Consider the following 15,591-nt stretch of genomic DNA (forward strand, 5'->3'; position numbering starts at 1 on the left):
GTGATGTACCCAGCAGGGTGGGAGCTGCTCCATCACCCAGCCCTGTCCCCCCCAGCCCCTGCTGCCTTTTGTGGTCAGGAGTGGCATGTCCTACCCCCAGCCTCTCCCATGCCTGATGCTGTCCCTGCCATTTTCCTGCCCATGCAGATCCCCCCCGGGGCCCTCTGACCACCACCAGTGAGAGACTCTCGGTGCCTGTCATCATCTGCATCATCCTGGGGGCCCTCCTCTGCCTGCTCCTGGCCCTCCTGGCTGGGCAGGTGCGAAGCGCCAGGGCTCAGCGCAGAGGTGGGTCCTTCCCCAGTCGTCCTGGGGGGGAGATACCTCCTGGAAGGGCTGGGTATGCTGGGGTGTTGGTATCCTGGGGCACAGAAACAGAGCTGTGTGCTGCCCCCTGCCCCATCTGCTGCCCCACTGAATGATAGACCATGGGGCGCCAGCAGCAAGGGATGGAGAGAGCCCGGATGAGTCCTGGGTGAAGGAGAGAAATGGGAGAGGTGGGCTGGGTGAGACAGGGACTGTGCACTGCTGGCATTGCTCTGGGCAGCACTGGCAGGAGGAGCGTGGGGCAGCAGGCTCCATCACTGTGATTCCAGCCACCCCCCAACAGGGCACCAGCTGTGCTACTGATGCGTGGGGCAGAGATGGAGCAGCTCCATGGGGAGGGGAAATGCAGGAGCTGGTGCAGGGTCTGCACTGGGACGTGACCCAGGGAACAAAGCGGCACAAGGGCTGTCTCCAAAGGGATGGTGCGAGGCTGACGCTGCCCCAGACCATCTCCATGGGGATGCTGCCCTCCCCAGGGTTGTGGCTGCAGTACCAACAAAACACAGTGGGGCTGTGCTGTGGGGACAGCCCTGTGCTGGCCCAGGGAATGGGGCTGGGGGAGCCCAGTGGGGTCCCGTCCCTCTCTGCCCATCCCCAGACCAGCCCTGCCTCTGTCCCCAGGCTCCGCGAGAGCTGGGGAGCCCTTCTCTGAGGCCGTGTATGAGGAGATCGCTTACAGCCTGGCGTGGGAGAAGCAGCCGAGGTTCAGTCTCTCAGGTGGGTGCGTGTCCCTGTGGGGGCACATCTGCAGGGCCCTTTCTCCCTGCCCCAGACCAGGCCTGTGCCCTGCAGCTCCTGCTCATGGTCCCTGAAATGCTGGGGCTTTCATTTCTGTGGGAGAGCATCCAGGTGCTGGTCCCCACCGAGGAGCTTCCTCCCCACCAGCTCTGCCCATCCCAGAGGGGACAGCCCCTCTCTGCCTGGCCCTGCACCCTGGGGACATCCAAGGGCTGAGCGAAGGGACTTTCCCAGGGCAGCTCTGGGAGCCCCTCTGAGAAGGGGCTGGTCCCAGAGGAACTGGGGATCTCCTCCCCATGCAGCCCCAGCTCTGTGGGTGCCCATCCCCAGCAGTGCTGACCACCAATCAGGGCAGCAGGGCTCATCCCAGAGCACCCAGCTCTCTGCAGGCTCCTTTTCAGAGGGGTCCTTGACCCAGCTGCAGCCCTACCCCAGGCACAGTGAGGAGGAGGATGGTCTGGGGCCAGACCCAGGGATTGGAGGGGGAATGGGAGGAAGGGCTCCATCTCTCCTGCCTGCAGACAGACAGACAACAGTGCTGCTGAATGCTATCATCAGAGCTGGAAGGATGAAGGCTCTGCTGTGGCCTGACAACAGCAGCATGTCAGCCCTGTGTCCGCGCATACCCTCCCATCCTCTGCTCTGCACGACATCCCTTCTCACTGCCACCACCTACTCTCTTTTCAGATGTCCCTGTCCTGCCTGGAGGTGACCCAGCAGATGGCTATGACGATGCTGGGGAGGTTTCTGACCCTGGGGAGGATCCTGTCCCTGGGCAGGGGGACTGGGATGTGCCCGGGATTCCAGAGGAGGGAGAGGGGCCCAGGGATGCAGCCACAGGTGAGAGGGCAATGCAGCACTGCCACTTCCTTGGTGCCAACCCCAGCGCCAGGCAAGTCCATGTTGTATCGAGAGCCTGATCTCCCGGCACAGGGAACCTGTCCTGGGAGATTTCCTGGGGGCTGGGAGAATGGGCCGAATGTCTCAGAGCTGGCGAGGAGGAGGAAAGTGATGTACAGCCCCATAGGGCTCCCCTCAGGACCAACCACAACAGCCTGCCTTGATGCTTACAGGGGGAAGCCTGCACTCCCAGAGAAGTACTGGGGCCCCTGGAGCTGAGGGAGACACCTCGTCCCCCTTCCCGGGAAGCATGGGCTATGACGATGCTGAAGAGGTGTCCCTGGCATGTCCCCACGAGGACACCCAGGATGTGTCACCAGAGCCCCATGCACAAGGGTCCCAGAACCCCAGGCCAGCAGAGCCCAGCCCTGCCCAGCAGCTGGGTGCAGCCAGGAGGGAGGAGAGCTCAGTGCCACTGGGAGAGCCGTGAGCGCCAGGGAACGGTCTTCCTTTTCCAGCAGGCAGCAGACACACATGGGTATTTCCCCTCTTGGTATTCCCCTGTTTTTATGCTGTGTGTTGGTATTTCCTCATATTAAAACCCTCTGGGGACTTTGTCTCAGATCCAGTGCTTCCCTACCCATGTTTCCGGGCATCTCCCTGAGGCTGATGGAGGGGAGCAGAGTTCAGTGATACATTGGTGGGGAAGGGGCACGTCTTCGTGCCAGCAAGATCATGGTCAGGTTGTGGGGCTGCCAGAGCCCCTGGTTCCTGGACACTATTCGTGGTGACAGAGACATTTCCATCCTGCCAGCCACAGGCAGTTTCCAGGAAAAGTGGCTCTCTGTGAAGCCCCATGATGCACTCAGTAGCAGCACCCACCTTCTGCTTCCTTTGGCACCCTTGGAGCCCAAGGATGCCTGCCCAGCACCCACGGGCTCAGAAAACTCTCCTGCAGGAGCTGAGTGGGCATAAAGGTTTTACCCTTGGGACAGACATGGCACTCAAACTGGCTCCGTGATCCTGCTGATGGATCCCCGCACCCCTCCATCTCTTCCCCGGCAGGCTCCTCTGCTGCAGGCTGGAAGGTGCTTTTGGTAGTGGGGTGGTGGGCAGCAGGGGATGCTGGATGATCTGGAACATCTACTTGATCCCTTTGTGTCAGCTGTCCTGGCTACGTTGGGGACACCTTCCACTAAATCAGGTTGCTCAAGGCTCCTTCAAACCTGGCCTTGAACGCTTTTAGGAATAGGACACCATCCCACAATTTCTCTGGAAAACCTGTGCCAGTGCCTCACTAATCTCAAAGTAAAGAATTTCTTCCTAATATGTAATCTAAATCTACCCTCTTTTAGTTTAAAGCCATTCCCCTTTGTCCTATCACTACATTCCCTGAGAAAGAGTCCCTCCCCAGCTGTCCTGTAAAATCCCTGTAGCTACTGGAAGGTTGCTGTAAGGTCTCCCCAGGGACAACGTCTCTGTTCCTCCCAGGTAGTCCTTAGTAGTCCTTGCTTCCATCTTCTGTAGGCTTCCTTGTTGCGTTTGAGTTTGACCAACATCTCCTTGACAATCCATGCAGGCCTCCTGGCCTTTTTGCCTGACTTCCTCTTTGCTGGGATGCATCACTCCTGAGCTTGGAGGAGGTGATCCTTAAAGATTAACCAGCTTTCCTGGACCCCTCTTCCCTCCAGGGCTTTGTCCCATGGTACTCTATGAAGCAGATCCCTGAAGAGGATAAAATCTGCTCTCCTGATGCACAGGGTTGTGAGCTTACTGTGTAAGCTCTTGCTCCTTGGGCAGCTCCTTGCTGCCCTAAGCATCTTGAATGCCATCACTTCATGTTCACTGCAGCTGAGGCTGCCCTTGAGCTTCACATGCCCCACCAGACTCTCCTTGTTGCTGAGAATGAGGTCCAGGATAGCACTGGCTAGTTCAGGGTAAATCACAGAATCACAGAATTGTAGGGGTTGGAAAGGACCTCGAGAGGTGATTGGGTCCTGCTCCCCTGCTGAAGCAGGTTCCCTAGAGCAAATTGCACAGGTAGACGTCCAGACGGGCCTTGAATATCTCCAGAGAAGGGAACTCCACAACCTCCCTGGGCAGCCTGTTCCAGTACTCCATCACCCTTACCGTGAAGAAGTTCTTTCGCGTGTTGGTGCAGAACTTCCTGTGCTCCATTTTGTGGCCATTGCGCCTCGTCCTGGCCCACAAAACCACTGAAAAGAGTTTGGCCATATTCCTTTGTCTCTTCAGATATTTATAAACATTGATAAGATCCTCTCTCAGTCTTATTTTCTCAAGGCTGAACAAACCCAGGTCTCTCAGCCTTTCCTCATAGATGAGATGCTCCAGGCCCCGTATCATCTTTGTGGCCCTCCGCTGGACTCTTTCCAGGAGATCCCAGTCTTTTTTGTACCAGGGAGCCCAGAACTGGATACAGCACTCCAGGTGAGGCCTGACCAGGGCTGAGTAGAGGGGGAGGATCACCTCCCTTGACCTGCTGGCCACACTCCTTTTAATGCACCTCAGGATCCCATTGGCCTTATTGGCCAATGAAGTTCATCCAAATGAATTCCAAATGAACTGGGTCCAGACAGACCCAGTATAGTGGCTAAAAGCTTTGCAGTGGGAAAGGAGGGCTGAGGTGGAAAACCTGACCCTTCAGGGATGATAGGTCTGGAGCAAGGCAGTCGGTATCCCGGTCTCAGTCCAAGAAGATGTAAGGCAAGGACAGAAGACTTGAGATGCAGCCAGAGGAGCACAGCTGGAGCTGGGACTCAGAAAGCCTCAGCTCTTCTGAGACAGAGAGGTCTTGCCTTGCTGGAGGCTGAAGGGAGCAGAGAAATCCATTTGTTCTTCCAGAGAGGATTCCTCTTTCCACCATGGGAGGTGCACAGAGGCCTCCTCTGGTAGCCAAGGGCATCAAGTGTCCATGACTCCTCCCAGCACTGTTGGACTTCCACTGCAGGAGAAGCATTTCTTCTGCTTCTGCCCTAGCTGGAAAGGCAGGAAAGGGAGACCCACTGGACAGAGTTGTTTGTGCTGCTGCTGCTAAGGACAAGAGATAGACATTCCAGTCTATCTTGGGAGCCTCACACTGAAATGTAGGTGCACAGGGTCCATGTCCAAGCCTGATACATGAACTCCTTATCCTGGTGGTGATATTCAGGGAAGAGGAGCACTCTTATGTCACCACCCTGCAACGTAGTGCACAGCAGCTGTCCCAGTCCATGTCTTTTCTACCTCCTGGAGCCATTGCAATGGGGGACAGTCACCTCGAAGGCCTATGCCATGCTCTTCTGATCCATGCAGAATTTTCAGATACCCAAAGGCATCAGAAATGATCACAGAAATCAATATCTAGGTTAACCCATCTACTTTTTTTCACAGACTCTTATCCACAGACTCATCCACATGGTACCTCTCCTCCAGCTGGACTCCACCTACCCACATCATTTCTTTACCAAGGAACCCTCAGTGGGCTGCATCAGCTCAGTACTTTGGAAACTTGGTTGTCCATGTTGCACCTGAGCCATTGTCCATGGTGAGGATGAAGAGAAGTTCCTTTCTACTTCATGCATCCCACCTGGTTGTCTCATCTGGAGAAATCTCAGCTGATGAGCTAGAGGCCTCAGAAAAATTTTGTCTCCCCACAAACTTCCGAGAAATATCTTCATCAGTCAAAGTGTTCATTGAGAAATGATCTTCATGGCTTGTGTTTGCTGAAAGTTGAGAATCAGACAGTCCTTAAATTGTGATCTCTGGTGGGTTACAGCCGCCCTGTATTCAATTCTCCTTTCCTCCCTGTTGAGGAAGGATGCAGCCAGATGGCACTGAGCAAACCAGGTTATTTGTAAGGAAGCGTCAGAGAGGTGATTCCCCCTCTACTCTGCTCTTGTGAGACCCCACCCTGCAGTACTGCATCTAGTTCTGGGCCCCACAGTTCAAGAAAGGCATACACCTGCCAGAGGGGCTACAGTAGAGGGCAATGACAGAAGAAATAGCCCTCCTACAAAGAAAGGCTGAGAATGTTGCTGTTGTTCTACCTGGAAAAGAGAAGGCTCCAGAGAGACTTTATTGATTCCTTTCAGTATTTCAAGGGAGCTTATGAGAAAGACAAACATTTATTTATTTATTTATTATCAGGGCCTATAGTGACGGGACAAGGGGTCATGATTTTGAACTGAAAGGCTGTAGATAAAGACTAGATATAAGGAAGGAAGATCTTAGGATGAGAGTAGTGTGGCACTGGAACAGGTTTCCCAGAGAAGTTGTGAATGCCCCATGTGTTGAAAGTTGGGATGGAATGGCCTTTCAGCAACCTGATGTAGTGAGAGATGCCACTGCCCATGGTAGGGGGATAGGACTAGAAGATCCTACAGTACTGTTCCAGCCTAAACCGTTCTGAGATTCTGTCATTCTTTGATTCTAAGATTCTATGATTCTGTCATTCTATGATGAAGTTGCTGCTTTAAGCCTCAGAGAGTTCATAGCTTTTACCTCCTTTATGTATTCTAATGCTGTCTTTAGGCAATGCCTGAAGTATGTTCTTAGAAAATTTTTCCTGTCTACTAGCTGAAAAAAATAAAGTAACACCATCCCTTGTGGGAGGAGAAGCTCATTAGATACAACCTAGAGCTAGCACACAATTGAGCAGTGTGTTTCTTTGATTATTAAGCTTTCTCATACTTCATTTTAGTTTCCTTGCAATTAAGAATCATCCTTCTCTACCTGTGTGCAGCCTGTTCTCTAAGGAAAGCAGGAGGGAGTTGGGACAAAGGAAGTACAAGTTGCAACTGCAGACTTCAGTGGAGAAGCCTGATGTCAGGAGAAGTGATGCAAGTCCTAGGGGATCAATGAGAGAAATGGTGCGAGCTGGGGAGGTGAGGAGCAAGGTTGTCTGGACATTGTCAAACTTCTCCTATCTGCCCAGACCTCCTTAAGGACTCTTAGGCCTTTCTGTCTTAATAAGCCCGAGGTATAGTTGCTGACAAGTTTATCATCTTCAGCTCCTGAGAGGAGACTGATGAAATCTCTCAGAAAACCCAAGTCAGAAGACAAACCTCAAAGTTCTTCAAATCATTGATTGTTCCTGCTGAGGTACATTTTTGACAAAGGCCCATGGACTCCTCAGAGCATGTAATTGGAGGCCATGATTACAGGTAGGCCAAGGCCTTGTGCAGGTGGCTGTGAGGCTGAGAAAATCCAGGCTTTTTTTCATCAAGCAGAAAGGCCAAGCCCTGCTGCCAGCCCTGGGCAGAGATGCCTTGTCCCTCATGTGCGGACTCCGGGCACTTCCTTGGGCAGTTGGGTGTGGGTTATGCAGTGCCAAGTGAAACACATTGGTGTGACACCTCCTGGCCTCTGCCAGGAGGTTCAAAGAGGAGATGAGGCCCCAGCTGTATCATCTTATTACGAAACAACGTCTCCTCCTAGACACTGGTGACAGAGAGACCTGCCATAGCCAAAAGGGACAAGACCTTGGCTTTCTTGGCTAAGACTAGCCTTGGCAGTGCCCTTGTCCATCTCCACTACTGGCTGTCCTATGCTGTTCCACACCTGTCTCTGTTTCCCTGCAGGCTGCAAACATCCATCTTGCTTTCCCACCTGGCACTCACGTAAGAATTTCTGTGCAATCATTGATGTCAGTACCCTCTCCAGCTGTGCCCTGAAACACATACCCATGGACTGATAACAGATTCCCTCCAGATGACCTCTGACACTATAGCACATCCCTTCCAATCACTTATCTTCACTCTCTTGCCCACCCCCCATCACCAAAGCTTCCCTTTGAAGCAGGTTTTCTCTCACATGCTGTTTCCTGTAAACAAGGAAAGTTCCAACATCTCAGAAACCACCTTCACACAGGCATCCACACCCATCAGCCTTCCTGGGGCCTGTCAGCTGACCAGACAGAAGGAGAGGAGAGGAGAGGAGAGGAGAGGAGAGGAGAGGAGAGGAGAGGAGAGGAGAGGAGAGGAGAGGAGAGGAGAGGAGAGGAGAGGAGAGGAGAGGAGAGGAGAGGAGAGGAGAGGAGAGGAGAGGAGAGGAGAGGAGAGGAGAGGAGAGGAGAGGAGTTGGAAGGGACCTTCAAAGATCATCTAGTCCAACTACCTGACCTCTTCAAGGGCTAAACAAAATTTACAGAATATTAATGAGGGCAATGTCCAAATGCTTCTTGAACACTGACAGGCCTGGGGAACAACCAGGTGTCAAGGAAGCCTGTTCCAGTGTTTGATCACCCTGACAGTAGAGAAAATTTTCCCTACTGTCCAGTCTGAACATCCCCCGGTGCATATATGCGCCATTCCCAAATGTTCTGTGATCAGTTACCAGGGAGAAAAGATCATCATCACCTCCCTCTCCACTTGCCCTCCTCAGGAAGTTGCTGAGAGCAATGAGGTCGCCCCTCAGCCTTCTTTTCTCCAGAATAGACAACCCAAGTGTCTTCAGCCTCTCCTCATAGAACATCCCCTTTTACAAGTATTCCCTCTTTTCCCTTGGTTCCCCAGCTGACAAGGTTCCTGGTCAGATAACCTTGCGGGAAGAAACATTTTCTCTGTCTCCCATGCTCTCACCAGTCAGTGTGACTGACCAGGACTGGCTTCCTCACTGCCTCCTTTATCACTTGTTGGTCAGGTTTCTGCTCCCAGATGTGTTGTGCTTTATCCCCAGGAGGCAGCCAAGCACCACACAGCCACTCTTTCCCTCCCCATTCTTAACAGAACAGGGGGAGAGACATAGGAGAAATATCTGGAGAGACTGTATCAGGGAGTGTAGTGATAGGACAAGGGGCAGTGCTTTTAAGCTAGAAGAGAGTGGATTTAGATCAGATCTAAAGCAGAAATTCTTCACGCAGCAGGTGGCGAGGCCCTGGAACAGGTTGCCCAGGGAAGTGGTGGATGCCTCATCCCTGGTAATGTCCAAGGTCAGGTCGGATGGGACCTTGAGCAAACTGGTCTAGTGGGAGGTGACTCTGCCCATTCCAGAGTGACTGGAATTAGGCCTTAAGGTCCCTTCCAAACCCCAAACTTCTATATTTCTATGAGCATGCTGGCCAACAATTGGTTGTGTAGTCTGTGTAGACAGAGGGATTTAATTTGCTGTGAAAAGATTGCTTCTCCTGAATATTAACAAGTGTTTGGAAGAAATGGAATACAGCTGTCTGTCAATTTGTGGGGGTCCTAACTAATAAAAGGACAGGAAAAGATGATTCCCATAAGGAACTCCTATTGTGATATAGGAGAAAAGATAGCACTGGAAGCAGGTGTCTGTCTCTAGCTGACAGAAGGAATGTCAGTGATTGCATCAGTTTGATTCAAAGTCCATTCCCCTGGAGGCCCAGGGACTTGTCAAGAGCTCCCTGTGCTGCTGAGCTGGGCCGGGCTCCTGGGCCCATGGGGAGCTCCTGGCAAGCAGGCAGCGCTGCAGAGAGACAGCTCTGCCCAGAAGCAGCTCCTCTGCACAGCGCAGCAGGGCTGGGGGCACGGCCTGCAGGGGACAAGGGCGGCTGAGAGAAGGGAGGGAGATGTTAAAGGCAGTGTGGAGGGGGGCTGCTGAGAGCTCACTGCAGGAGAAATCTTCCCAGCCCTGAACAGGGTAAGTGTCTGGCTGCAGGGCAGCGCAGCTGTTGTTCCTGGTGCCATCTCCAGATTTGCTGGCAAATCCCACAGCCTATGGCATCTTTCAGGAGGACTCACAGAGCTTCTTTGGATAAGAGGAGAACAAGGTCCAGAGCAGGGATTATGTGCCACAGCTGTCAGAGGGAGAGGACACAATGGTTCCTCCTGGAGGGGCTGGGTACAGGCTGTGTGCCGGGGTGCAGGCAGGGGTGCCCAGGGCTGTGGTGCAGAGCAGGGTCTCTGCTGTGCCCCAGGGGCTGTGTGCCGGGGCAGGGCCTCTGCTGCCTGCCAGGCTCAGCACTCAGCCTGCCCGGGGAGCTGCCTAGGGCAATGCAGCAAGAAACTGTCAGTGGAAGGAGCCCCCCAGTCAGGGCAGAGCAGGGTCCTGCTGGTGCCCAGAGGCTGCTGCCTGGGTCAGGCTGCTCACAGCTCCACAACCCCCCCCAGACCTTGTCAGATGGGACTCTTCAGAAGGAAGGTCGAGGCTAAAGCTGCTTGCTGCGGTCTGAGCTTTCCTGAAGCTCTGCTTTCTGCTTTCTTTGGTTCATCAGGATAGGAATGGAAACAGAGCTGTACAGACTAGAGAAGATTTTGAGTTTCTGTCACCCCAAATTTTAAGAAGAACCTCAGAAATTGCCTTCAGCACCACAAGCCTTCAGAAGGCAGCAGCAGCATCACCTTCCAAGTTTCATCAGGGCTTGTGTGACCTGCTCTTCAGCACCTGCACACACTGAGAGGGTGCAGGGCAGAGCTGAGCACACCAGATGGGACGGGGTGTGTGAGCACTGGCAGGGCACAGACGTGGGGACAGAGAAGCAGCTCCTGGAAAAGACTCCTGCAGACAGCAGAAATGGTCAGGAAGAAAGGGAACTGCAAAGGGAAACCCTGCTGCAGAGGATAGACAGGCACCTCCTGCCATCCCTTGCAGTGCAGGTGGTGTCCCTGAGCAACCCCCCTCAGCTCTCCTCTCCCACCCTGCAGAGCCTCTGCCCTCTGGGCTGGGAGGTCCTGGGAAGGAGCTGCCTCCTGGATAGCCAGAGCCCCAGAAGAAGGAAGGTCTGCCTCTCCAGTTATGTGCCCTGTCCCACTGCCCGGCAAAGGGCTGAGAGCTGCTGTTCTGCCATGGTGATGGCTGGCAGGCAGCAGGCATGGCTGGGCAGGGTGACCCCTTTCTGCTTGTTCATCTGTCCCTCCCCTCTCTCGGTCATAGTGCTTGTCTTTTTCCCTCCACCTCTCTGTTTTGCTCTTTCTCTTACACTGGGGCCATTGGGTATGTCAGCTCTTTGGGGCAACAGGGTGGGGATAAACTGAGGATCAGATGTTGGCACTCAGCATCCTGTGAAGGATCCCCCAGGCAGAGAATTGTTTTTCTTAGAGTGCACTCACCCAGCACAGGTCAGAGTGCCAGCCTGGGAGCAGGAAGTACGCCATCTGGATCTGGGGAGAATGAAAGTGAGTGTTCAAGGCGACTGTGAGAAACAGAGTGGATTTTGTTCAGAGACCCTGTCCTGACTGTCTGTTTTTCCCTCCTTGGACAGGCAACCCTGCCTGGAGGCAACAAATGTCCAACAGCAGCTTCCCCAATGAGTTCCTCCTCCTGCCATTCGCAGACACACGCGAGCTGCAGCTCCTGCACTTCGGGCTCTTCCTGGGCATCTACCTGGCTGCCCTCCTGGGCAACGGCCTCATCCTCACAGCCGTAGCCTGCGACCACCGCCTCCACACCCCCATGTACTTCTTCCTCCTCAACCTCGCCCTCCTCGACCTGGGCACTATTACCACCACTGTTCCCAAAGCCATGGCCAATTCCCTCTGGGACACCACAGCCATCTCCTACTCAGGATGTGCCACCCAGGTCCTTTTCTTTTTCTTCTTGATTGGAGGAGAGTATTGTCTTCTCACGATCATGGCCTATGACCGCTATGTTGCCATCTGCAAACCCCTGCACTACAGGACAATAATGACCAGCAGGACTTGTGTCAACATGGCAGCAGCTGCCTGGGGCAGTGGCTTTCTCAATGCTGTCCTGCACACTTCCAATACCTTTTCCCTCCCACTCTGCCAAGGCAATGCCCTGGACCAGTTCTTCTGTGAAATTCCCCAGATCCTCAAGCTCTCCTGCTCAGATGCTTACCTCAGAGAAGCTGGGCTTGTTGTGATTAGTTTGTCTTTAGCCTCAGGGTGTTTTGTTTTCATTCTTTTCTCCTACATGAAGATCATCAGATCAGTGCTGAGGATGCCCTCTGAGCCGGGCCGGCACAAAGCCTTTTCCACATGCCTTCCTCACTTGGTTGTCATCTCCATCTGTTCCTGCACTGGCATGTTTGTCTACCTGAAACCCCCTTCCATCTCCTCCCCATCCCTTGACCTGGTCGTGACAGTTCTGTACTCGGTGGTGCCTCCAGCAGTGAACCCCCTCATCTATAGCATGAGGAACCAGGAGCTCAAAGATGCACTGACAAAGCTTACTCATGCAGTAGTCCTTCAGCGGCAATAAGCTCCCCATAGAAGCATTAAGGTTGGAAAAGACCTCCAAGATCATCTGGTCCAACCATTGCCCTACTACCAATGACACACACTAAACCTTGTCCCTAAGCACCAGGTCCAGCGTTTCCTTGAACACCCCTATGGACACTGACTCCCATGTCTCTTCACAAGGGAATTTCAATTGGTCTCAGGAAACTCCTGGTCTTTGAGCTTTTTGTCTGTGATGATCTTGTTTGTCCAGAAATACCTGCATTCACTCCACTTCTGCAGAGGCCTGAACCCATTCTGTCGTATGTTGAGATGCTTGCATATGTGTCTAGTGTTATGGTACAGCTCTGTCACATCTCATTAATAAAAGGGGATTTCCTCACTGATGGTGCCTGGACGTTGGGTTCTTCTTCCAAATCTGAGGTCAGGAAGAGGTTGAAGAAATTGTTTTATCTTGAGGGGGAGGACATTGCTCTATGAAATTGCTCTCAATGGCTCCATGTCCAGGTGGAGGTCAGTGATGAGTGGTTTCCCTCGGGAGCCTGTCTTGGGACCAGTACTGTTTAGTATTTTTATCATTGACATAGACAGTGGGATTACGTGCACCCTCAACAAGTTTGCAGATGATACCAAGCTGAGTGGTGCAGTTGATAGAGCAGAAGGAAGGGATGCTGTCCAAAGGGACCTGGACAGCTTGAGAAATGCACCCATGTGAAGCTAATGATGTTCAACAAGTCTAAGTGTACCGGGCTGGGGCAATCCCAGACAGGAGTACAGACTGGGAGAAGAACTCATTGAGAGCAGCCCTACTGAGAAGGACTTGTAGGTTCTGGTGGACAAAAAGTTTGACATGAGCTAGCAGTGTGCACTTGCAGCCCAGGAGGCAAAATGCACCCTGGGCTGCATCAACAGAGGAGTGGCCAGCAGGTCAAGGGAGGTGATTGTGCCCCTCTGGTCTGCCCTTGTGAGGCCTCATTTGGAGTGTGGGGTCTCCAGCACAAGAAGGATGTTGATCTGTTAGAGCAGGTCCAGAGGAGGGCCACATAGCTGATCAGAGGGCTGGAACACATCTCCTGTGAAGAAAGGTTGAGAGAGCTGGGGCTGTTCAGCCTGGAGAATAGAAGGCTCTGGGGTGACCTCACTGAAGCTTTTCAGTGCTTAAAGGGGACTTATAAAAAAGATGGAGAACAACATTTTCCTCAGGCCATAATTGACAGGACAAGAGGAAATGGTTTTAAACTAGGCCCCTCACTCTGCAGAGCATCACCACCAGCTCTGGGCACTGCAGGGAGCACAGGGAGGGGACAGGAGTGGGTGGTCCTGTCCTGCCAGAGGAAAACTCAGGTGTTGTCTGAGTTGTGTGGCCGTGCTGGGTGAGGACTCACAGCAGGGGATTTGTGGTGCAGAGCCAGGGCTCGTGGACAGGAGTAACATGCAAGTGCAGGAGGCAGGTGACCAGTCTGGGCCATTGGTGGAATGATTAGCAAGGCAAGGTGGCCCAAGACATTCGTCATCCCCAGCCTCTGGCGATGGCTATTCCTAGCACTAGTTGCTCATTCTGGTTTGTGGCTGAGGTTTGCTGCCAGGCCACCCACATCCTCACCTTCAGCTCCCTGCCAGTGTCAGGGCAATGGCAAGCCCTGTACAACCTCTTCCCTGGACGAGACCCCTTTAGACCCCAGAGCAGGGATGTCTGTGAAGCCCCCTGTGGGACATTGTCAGGGCAAGGCAGGCTCCAGGCACAGGGGGAAGGGGAGAGCCATAGGGAGAGGGCAGCAAGGGCTGCAGTGGGGATCATGCTGGGGGACCATTGCCCACCCTGAACACACCCTTCCCTGTGCTGTGTCTGAACAATGGGGCCATGGGACCATGTACAGGGCAACAGGGCTGGGCTGGTGCACGGACAGAACCCAGACATGGGCCATGAAGCCTCTGCCAAGAGGTGACAGAAAGGAAGGGGATAAACAAGGAATTAATGGACGATTCCTTTGTTATGCAGGTATGATTGGGGGAAAGGCAGTGCTCACCTAGAGCTTGTAGCTGCAGTAAAAGTCAAGAGTAAAAATCCAAGCTTCAGTGACTGCATTAGAGCCCAAGCATGGACAAGACAAAAGCAGGGCTGCTGTTGAAAGGGGGGGGGTGACTACATAAGAGCAGACCCTGATGGGTCTGGAGGCACTCAGTGCCTTCTTTACCTTAGTTTTCACTTCTCACTCCACAGGTCTTCAGTCCTCTGTGCTTCAGGAGAGGGACCAAGGAAGAGGAGAACAGGGATGGACAGAAATTTCATGAAATCCCACAGGATAAATGCCAGTTTCTGCCCCTGCAGGGGACTAACCTCGGCAAAGACACAGGCTGGGGGCTGCCTGGTGGGGAGCAGCCCCATGGGAAAGGTCTTGGTGTGCAGGGGACTGGGCAGGAGGCAGACAAGTGCCCTGGCTGCAAGGGAGGCCAGCAGCGTCCTGGGCTGTGTGAGCAGGACCCTGGCCAGGAGATGGAGGCAGGGCGTTATCCAGAATACTGCATCCAGATTTTAAATCCCAAAGCCAGGGAAGATGTCGGCAAGCTGGAGTGGGTTTGGGAGGGGCTGCCAGGATGGTTGGGGCCCAGAGCACTTCACCTCTGAGGAGAGGCTGGGAGAGCCGGGCTTGTCCAGCCTGGGGCAGGGAGGGCTGAAGGGGATCTCCTGGAACCTGCCAGGACCTAAGAGGAGCTCATTGAAAGGGAAAGAAGCCACTGATATGGAAGGAGCTGGGCTATCTATTGTCTGACATTAGTAGAGGAAACGTAGTGAAGCCTCAGGCCATAGCATGAGCTCTGCCTTGCCTGAACGTGGCATGTAGTGGTGACTGAGCAACAGTGAGCGGCATTGTGTGGGGCTCTGGGTGGCACCGATGAGGGACGGGGGATGTGCTGACCATGGAGGTGCCAGAGGGGAGCCTGCCCTGGGAGATAACATCAGCCATCCTGCCCTGCAACAGAGAACCACCAGTCTGAAGGAACATAACGTGTACATGTTAAGAACTGATTGGACTCTAGCAGAGGAAATTAAGCTTGTAAGGGTAGGAGAAGCCAGGGAAAGCTTTGAGCAAGGTCCCTCCTTGGAAGCACCCAGCTCAAGCTGATATATGGCTACCATTAAATTCTTGCTGTGTTCAATAAAAGTCAGCTCTGAGTGAATTCTGGTTGCCTGGGGGTACCAGGCTCTGTGCAAGACTCCTATCCATCTTTTTCTTTCAAGCTCTAGGCCTGAAAGATGCCAATTGATATCAATTAATATCAGTAAAAACGAAACAAGGAACTGAAAGATCTAAATCTAAGAAAATGTGTCCGCGCACTTTGCATATTCTACAATTCTTGGGAGGGGGGAAGGGTTCTCTTGGTTTAATACAGTAGTCATTGAGGGGATTCTGTGTCTATTGGGGTTTTGTTTGTTCATTTGTTTCTTTCTTGTTAAAGGTCAGTGTTTCCCAGAACTGGGGTTCTATGGAGGACACAAATGCCTTCAGCTACAGGATCACAGACACCTCCTGCCAGTGCCCATACCCTGGCACCCCAGACCAGCTTCCACCTGCAGCTCCAGCAGGAT

Source organism: Anser anser (assembly GCF_964211835.1).
Source record: "Anser anser genome assembly, chromosome: 29".
Lineage (NCBI taxonomy): Eukaryota > Metazoa > Chordata > Aves > Anseriformes > Anatidae > Anser > Anser anser.